Raw genomic sequence first — 9334 nt, forward strand, 5'->3', positions numbered from 1 at the left:
AGAATATTTATAGAAATACAAAAATATCCAGCACAGAAAAAGGTAACATGCACAATGTGTCATATCCAATCAAAATCCCCAGGCATGCAAAGAAGTAGAAAATAGAATGGAGGATGAGGTGAAAAATCAATCATTTGAAACTTACCCAGAACTGATGTGGATGTTAGAATTAGCAACGTTGTTAAAACAGTTAATATAGCTCTATTATATCTATTCAAAAGTTAAGTGTGGAAATAAAATGTGTTAAAAAAGACACGTTGTACTTCTAAAGATAAAAGCTACAAAGTGTGAGATGAAAATTACTTTCATCCGAAGTATGGATGAAATTAATGGTATATTAGACATTGCAGAAAGAAGAAGATTGGTAAGCTTGAAGATGTAGCAATAGAAACCATATAAAAATAAATATAGAAATGAAAAATTTTAATCTAAAAAAATGGTGACCACATTTTGTTTTCAAATTCGGTAGAAACTACAAAGCTATGTACACAATAAGTCCCAAGCACACACACAAAATAAACTGCATCAAGACACATCATAATTAAATTACTCAAAACTGAGGATAAAGGAAAAAATCTTAAAAGCATTCAGAAAAAAGAAAGATACATCATGAACAGAAGAAAAAGGGCCAGGGTGAGGATACCAGCACATTTTTCATTGCTTACAAGACAAGGGAGAAAGTGCTAGAGTAACAACTTTAAAGTACTGAATGATAAAAATTATCCACACTGAATTTAAACTCTGGAAAATATCTTACAAAACTGAAGGTGAAATAAAGACTTTTTTGATATGTAGAAGCTAAGATAATTTATCATCAGCAGACAGATCTATACTACAAGAAATGTTAAAGGAAATCTTTCAAATAGAAGGAAAATGACATCAGATGGAAATGTGAATCTACACAAAAGAATGAAGAGTTTAACAGTAGTGGCAATTACATGTGTAAATATACAAGATTTTTTCTTATATAATCCTTTTTATAAGATAATGACAGTTTAAAAAGATAATTACAATGCAGTATGGATTTTAAAACACATGTAGAAATATAATGTAGATAACACAAAAACTAGGAAAGGAAAAAAAGGAAGCATGCTCTTCCAAGTATTCTTATACTTTATATGTAAAGAGGTATAATAACACTTAAAGGTAGATTGTGGTAAGTTAAAGATGTATGCTGTAAATCCTGAAGTAACCACTAAAGTTTATTTAAAAAGAATTGTAGTTAATAAGCAAAAAATAAAAAGAAATAGAATAAAATATACTCAATTTAAAAAAAGGCAAGAACAGACAAAGGTGAACCAAGAACAGAAGGGACAAGTAGTAATAGATTTAATCTTAACTATTTAAAAATAATCATATTAATGTAAATATTCTAAATACCCCAATTAAAAGGCAAAGATTGTCAGATTGCATAGAAAAGCAATAATCAACCATATGTTGCCTATGAGAAACAAACTTTAAATACACAAATGATTAAAAATGAAAGGATGAAAAAAGACCATGTGTATACTAAGCAAAAAGAAAACTGTGGTGCCTATATAAATATTAGGCAAAATAGATTTCAGACAATACATCATGCCAAATGTGTGGTAGGCAGAATAATACCCCTCCCCCCAAATATGTGCATGTCCTTATCCCAGAACAGTGAAAAAATATTACCTTATATGGCAAAAGGAACTTTGCAGGTGTGATTAGGTTAAGGGCCTTGCAATGGGGAGATTATTTTGGATTATCCAGGTGTGCCCAATCTAATCACTTAGGTTCTTACAAGAGAGAACTTTACCCGACTATAGTCAGAGGGAAATATGACTATGGAAGAATGGCAAGAGAGATGAAATGTTGCTGAGTTTGAAAAGGAAGGAAAGTGACCACAAGCCAAGGAATTTGGGTTGTCTCTAGAATTTGAATAAGGCAAGGAAACAGATTTCATCTAGATCCTCCAGAGAGGAACATGGCCTTGCCACCTTAATTTTTTAAGCCCACAGAGACCTGGGTTAGACTTCTAACCTACAGAACAGATAAAACGTTTGTGTTGTTTTTAAGGCACTAAAATTTTTGATAGTTTGTTACAGGATGTTATAGATTGAATGTCTGCATCCTCTGTAAATTTATATGTTGAAATCCTAAACATCAATGTGATGGTATTAGGAGATGGGGCCTCTGGGAGGTCTTACATATGGGACCAAAGTACTTATATATGGGATTAGTTCCCTTTTAAAAGAGACTCCAGGGAGCTCTTTCCCCCCTTCTACCCTGTGAAGACACAGTGAGAAAACTGCCATCTATGAATCAGGAAGCAAGCCCTTGCAGAATCTGCCAGCACCTTGAACTGTGGCTTTCCCAGCCTCCAGAATTGTGAGAAATAAATTTATGATGTTGATCCAGTCTATGATATTCTGTTAAAGCAGCCTGGACTGAATAAGACACAGGAACAATACAAAACTAACACAATGGATAAATAAGTTCATTTAATGATACTAATTACCCATGGCACTTTTCACAGAACTAGAACAAATTATCCTAAAATTTATATGGAACTATAAAAGACCCAGAATTGCCAAAACAATCCTGAGGAAAAAGAACAAAACTGGAGGTATAACACTCCCAGACTTCAGACAACAGTACAAAGCTACAGTAAGCAAAACAGTATGGTATTGGCACAAAAACAGACATATGGATCAATGGAAGAGAATAGAGAGCCGAGAAATAAACCCACACACCTACAGTCAATTAATCTTTGACAAAGAGGCAGGAATATACAATGGAGAAAAAAACAGTCTCTTCAGCAAGTGGTGTTGGGAAATCTGAACAGCCAATGTAAATCAATGAAGTTAGAACACACCCTCACACCATACACAAAAATAAACTCAAAATGGCTTAAAGGCTTAAATATAAGACATGACACCATAAAACTCCTAGAAGAGAACATGGGCAAAACATTCTCTGACATAAATTGTAGCAATGTTTTCTTAGGTCAGTCTCCCAAGGTTGTAGAAATAAAAGCAAAGGTAAACAGATTGGACCTAATCAAACTTGCAAGCTTTTGCACAGCAGAGGAAACCATAAACAAAACAAAAAAACAACCTACAGACTGGGAGAATATATTTGCAAATGATGCAACTGATATGGACTTAATTTCCAGAATATATAAACAGCTCATACAACTCAATAACAAACAAACAAACAAACAAAAAACCCAATCGAAAAATAAGCAGAAGACCTAAATAGACATTTCTCCAAAAAATACACACACATGGCAGATAGGTACATGAAAAAATGCCCAACATCACTAATTCTTAGAGAAATGTAAATCAAAACTACAATGAGGTATAACCTCACACTGGTCAGAATGGCCATCATTAAAAAGTCCACAAATAATAAATGCTGGAGAGGATGTGGAGAAAATGGTACCCTCCTACACTGTTGGTAGGAATGTAAATTGATACAGCCACTATGGAGAACACTATAGATGTTCCTTAAAAAACTAAAAATAGAGTTGCCGTATGATCCAGCAATCCCACTCCTGGGGATATATCTGAAGAAAACGCCAATTTGAAAAACTACAAGCACCCCAATATTCAAAGCAGCACTTTTACATAGCCAAGACATGGAAGCACCCTAAATGTCCATCGACAAATGAATGGATAAAGAAGATGTGTGTGTGTGTGTGTGTGTTTATATTTCTATTGTGTATTGGTATTCCATTTTGTTATATATATAATCAGCCATAAAAAAGAATGAAATAATGCCATTTGCAGCAACATGGATGGATCCAGAGATTATCATACTAAGTGAAGTAAGTCAGAAAGAGAAACATAAAAACCATATGATATCACTTATATGTGGAACCTGAAATATGGTACAAATGAACTTATTTACAAAACAGAAACAGACTTACAGACATAGAAAAAAACTTATGGTTACCAAAAAGGAAAGGTGATGGGAGGGATTAGGGAATTAGCAGATACAAACTACTATATACAAAATAGATAAACAACAAGGTCCTACTACATAATGTAGGGAACTATATTCAATATCCTGTAATAAACCATAATGGAAAAGAATATGAAAAAGAATATATATATGTATATATGTATAACTGAATCACTTTGCTATACACCAGAAACTAACACAACATTTTAAATCAACTGTACTTCAATAAAAAATAAAAAATAATAATAATGCTAAAGGATCAATACATCAAGAGGAATAACAATCCTACACATGGATGTACCTAATAACAGAGCTTCAAAATACATGAATCAAAAAACGGATAGAAATACAAAGAGAATTTGGCATATACAAAAATATAGCCATAGATTTCAATATTGTGCCCTTAAAAATGGATAGAACAATTAGACCAAAAATCAGTAAAGATATAGAAAATTTAAAAAGCAATTTCCATAAACTGGACCTAGTTAACATTACAGAACATTCTTATCAACCACATCAGAAAACACATTCTTTTAAAATGTATGCCAATTATTTTCCAAAATAGACCATATTCTGGTCCATAAACCCCTCTCAAAGGATCTGAGTCATACAAAACATGTTATCTGACCACAATGGACTTAAAAATCAATAAAAGGAAGATCTTTCAAATATCCCTAATACTTAGAAATTAGATAACACACTTTTAAATAGCATATGGGTCAAAGAAAAAAATCAAAAGTGACATTAGAAAGTATTTTGAGTTAAATGAAAAATGAATACACAACATAACAGAATTTGTAAGAGGCAGCTAGGACAGTACATAGGGGGAAATTTATAGAACTAAACACAAATATTAGAAAATAAGAAGGATCTCAAATCACTGATCTGAACTTCCCTCTTAAGAAACTAAGAGAATGAGAATAAATGAGATCCAAAATAAGCAGTGAAAGTAAATAATAAGTATCAGAGCAAAATCCATTAATAGCAAACAGAAAATGAATTCAGAAAAATAATGAAATCAAAAGCTTGTTCTTTGAAAAACTCAGTAAAGTTGACAAACTTCTTGCTGGGTTAATCAGGAAAAAAAGAAAGGAAGGACACAAGTCTGTGTCAGGAGTAAGAATAGTGACATTACTACAGAATCTACAGATATTAAAAAGGAGAAAAAGGGAAAGTTGTAAGCAATTTTATTTTGACAATTTAGAAGAAATGGATTAACTTTTTGACTGACACTAACAAAATTACTCAAACTAACAAAAGAAGGAATATGTAACCTAAATACCTTCATCTCTTTTAAATAAGTTGAATTTGTAGTTAAAAACATTGTCACTGTGCAAACTCTGTACTTAGATGTATTTGCTGGTGACTACCAACCATTTGAAAAAATAATATCAATTCTATTCTATCTCTTCCAAAAATTAGGAGAGGAAAAAACACTTTCAACTCATTCTGTAAAGTAAACATTACCCTGAAACCAATACCAAACAAAACTGTTACAAGAAAACTGCTGACCAATACTTTCTTGAACATAGATGCAAATAATCTAAACAAAATGTTATCAAATTGAATCTAATTGTATGTGAATAATACATCATGACCAAGTGAAGTTCATCCCAGAAATGCAAGATTTATTTAATATTCCAAAACAAATAAATGTAATTTATGATAATAACAATTCCATTGTGTGATTGATGCCCATCATTCTGATTCAGTCTCAAGCACATAATGACCTGCTTCAATATTTAGGAAACTGGTAAGACCAAACACTCTGCATCAACTAAAATGAAGAATTTTATGTAACCATTATATTTTTCCTTATCATTCTTCAAAGTTTGAGAATCATTTCAAACTAAAAAGTGAGGCAAAGTAGTTGGCCAAACACATAACTGTCTAGAGCACAGATCTATGAATGCATAAGTACCTCCTTGACACTTACTAGAAATAAAGACCGATATCATTTGAAAAGTCCTTAGTCAACACTTTTTCCCAATGCTCTTGCTCTGTTTGTGAGAGACTTGAGATTAAATGAGGTTAAGTGGTTTAAGCTCATTTACTCCCTGATTATAATTTTTTCCTACTTTACTTAGGGATCATTTTCCAATCAATTCACCTAAACTCCTACCTGGAACTGTATTCTCTTTGGTTCTAGAAATTTCTCTTACACTTATATGACCAAACCGCAGCTGCAATAAATCTAACTGTTCTTCCTTATCTACTATTACTATTATCAACTTTGGCATTTCAACATTCATGTTAACATAGTAGATGAGCCATTTCTGGTCCCTCAGTTTTTTGAAATATTAAATATCAGTGATCTTTTCCTCTGTTCCACCCTAAGCAAGCACTCCCATGCTCATATTCCACTTTTCATCATCAAAAATGATAACACCTGTCAAATCTACATTTTTTTTAGTATTCTACTCTAGTTTTAATCACCACATTTTTTATTATCACACATTTACTCAAGTATTCACTCCAACATTTCTTCAATCTCCTCAGGACCTACAGTCCACTTAAAACTTTTCACTCATGTCCTCACCTCCCCGTAACCCGTTTAGAGTTCATGCTTCAGCACCACAATCACTCTCCTGTAAATCTCTTAACTTCTTCACATCTTTATTCTCCTGCCATATCCACTTGGAAACATCAAGTCTGAATTAATTCTAAGTTTAACCTGACATGTACCTCCATCTGAAATGCTCAGTGAATAACACAACCATCCATGCTGATTTGTGTCACTTAAATGTATTTTACAAAGTTACAGATGGACATTTAATATTGTACAGCATTATGCTCCATTCCCTTACCAAGTTTAACTCTCCAATGACAGAGACAACATTCTCACCCTTCTTTTGTCAGAATACCAACACCCATTTCCCTTTTCAGATAATGAGATCTTTTCTTTCATGTTTCCTCCTTTTAATTTTAATAACATTATTATGATCTCTACTTTTTCTTTCTTCCTAATTATATCATTAACGAGTAATCGTTGAGCATGCCCGCGGCCCGCGACGAGATGGCAGTTATGGTTCTGGACGCAGTGGATATGGTTATAGAAGAAGTGGCCGAGATAAATATGGCCCTCCTACCCGCACAGAATACGGACTTATTGGGGAGAATTTGTCAAGTCGGTGCAGCTGGCAAGACCTAAAGGATTATAGGCGTCAGGCGGGAGAAGTGACCTATGCAGATGCTCACAAGGGACGCAAAATTGAAGGGGTGATTGAATGTATGTCTTACTCTGATATGAAAAGGGCTTTGGAAAAGTTAGATGGAACTGAAGTCAATGGCAGAAAAATCAGATTCGTTGAAGACAAGCCGGGTTCTAGACGACGCCGGTCCTACCCCAGGAGCCGGAGTCCCTCAGGGTCTCGCTCTCGAAGCAGACATTCTCGTAAGAGCAGAAGCCGAAGCAGCAGCAGCAAAAGCAGTCATTCTAAGAGTAGATCCGGTCTAGCTCAGGCTCCCGTTCCCGGAGCAAGAGCCGCAGCCGCAGCGCCGACAAGAGTCGCAGCAAGAGCAAGGACCAGGCCGAGGAGTAGGTCCAGAACAGCGACAGCACCGGCAAGTCCAAGAGCCGCAGCCCCAGCAGGCAGAAAAGCAAGAGCAAAAGTAGACGCCGCAGTCAGGAGTGGGGCGCGCAGGAGAAGCGGGGCAGCGTGAGCAGAAGCAGAAGCAAGGACAAGAGGAAGGGGAGGAGGAGAAGCAGGGAGGAGAGCCGCAGCCGCAGCCGCAGCAAGAGCGAGAGGAGCAGAAAACGAGGCGGCAAGCGAGACAGCAAGTTGGCAAGAAGAAGAAGAAGAAGGAAGACAACGACCGCTCCCAGCCCAGATCTCGATCCCGCTCAGGCTCGCAGGAGCGGGAACACGCCAAGTCCGAGTCTGGCCAGAGGGAAGGCCGGGCGGAGAGTGAGGATGCTGGCGCCAATCAGGAGACCCGGTCCAGGTCGAGGTCCAATTTCCAAATCAAAACCAAACCTTCCGTCAGAATCACGCTCCAGATCAAAGTCCGCGTCAAAAACCCGATCCCGGTCCAAGTCTAGATCCAGGTCTGCCTCCAGATCGCCCTCCCGGTCTAGATCTAGGTCCCACTCAAGGTCCTAACTGGCTACGACCACAGCTGGAACTACCCAAGAAGTCTTTCGTACATGTTTGGTAGCCGTAGCACAAGTGATTGAAGTAGAACCTATGTCACTGCTGTACATTTTTAACTCCCCTAATGGTGTGTCTACAATTGTTAAGTCTAAGCGCTTCCTCTCTGTAAAGCCTCCTGGCGTCAGGCCTTCCTGCTCGACTGAAAGCAGTCTTCTCTTTGAAAACCCCCTTTCCTCATGGCCCACAGTAGAATATCCAAAATGCCTTGGCTTTGAGGCCTGGCCTTTCCTACAGGGAGCTCAGTACCTGGATGGCTTTAAGGCTGGAATGATGACATAGGTAGGTATGGTGAGTTCAACCATTTTGCCCTTGAATTGATGCCCTTTGATGTATGCCATTTAGTGAAAGTGCTAAGTCTTAAGTTTCCTACCACTTCGGTTTCATATTTTTGGACTTAACAAAGTTGTGAATAGCACAGTCGAGGAAAATTGATACCTGCAGTAACCCATAGGAAATAAACTGTAGAGTTCCATATTCTGGTATTGTGATTATATTGTTTTATATTAAAAAAGAAAAGAAAAGAATTTTTTTTAAATTTTATTTTTCCCCGTCTTGCAAAGTATAGTGACCCCTGTTTCCATTAAATTTGAAGACTATTTTTGCTTGACAAAAAAAAAAAAAAAAAAAAAAAAAAATTAACATTATTATTATCTCTACTTTTTCTTTCTTCCTAATTATATCATTAACCAGCTTCAAAGACTCAGCTTTCTATTGCAATTAGAATAAAGGCTAACTATGCCTTACAGTATCTTTTAAGGTCTAGCTCCTGCCTACTTTCTAACTTATTTCTCTTAACGTCTCCAACTTTTACTACACTCCAGTTACATATGTATTGCTTTTATTGTTAATGCTGACTTCTTTCTCTTGATTCATCAATTTTAAAAACAATGATTTGATTTCCTAGAATCCTTCAAAAATACCCATTTCTCCCACTATCATCACAAACTTACACGCATGAAAATTTCAGATGTTTTAAATTTACTTGATAATTATTTTTATTGATGCTCAAATTGTCCTCTTTGGTCAGTGTGTGTTTCTCCACACTCCTGAATCCTTCTGTCATATCTGTAGTAAATTTGATAGTTTCTTTGCTTTCACTTTTGACAAGATGTTTCAGATGTGTCCAGCCATAAGCATGGGATCATCCATTCATTCAGAGGTGCCCATTTTCTTCTTAGCAGAAAAATTACAGTAATTCTAGCAAGAGGTAGGTGGAACAATCTTGCTTAAATCACCCTCCTCTATAT

General features: G+C 35.9%; 1 pseudogene; it reads left to right on the forward strand.

The window, feature by feature from the left end:
- The first annotated feature begins 316 nt into the window (after window positions 1–316).
- On the forward strand, window positions 317–8036 carry LOC103020522 (serine/arginine-rich splicing factor 4-like; annotated as a pseudogene).
- Window positions 8037–9334: the final 1298 nt, after the last annotated feature.

This window comes from Balaenoptera acutorostrata, chromosome 1 (assembly GCF_949987535.1).
Source record: "Balaenoptera acutorostrata chromosome 1, mBalAcu1.1, whole genome shotgun sequence".
NCBI classification, from domain to species: domain Eukaryota; kingdom Metazoa; phylum Chordata; class Mammalia; order Artiodactyla; family Balaenopteridae; genus Balaenoptera; species Balaenoptera acutorostrata.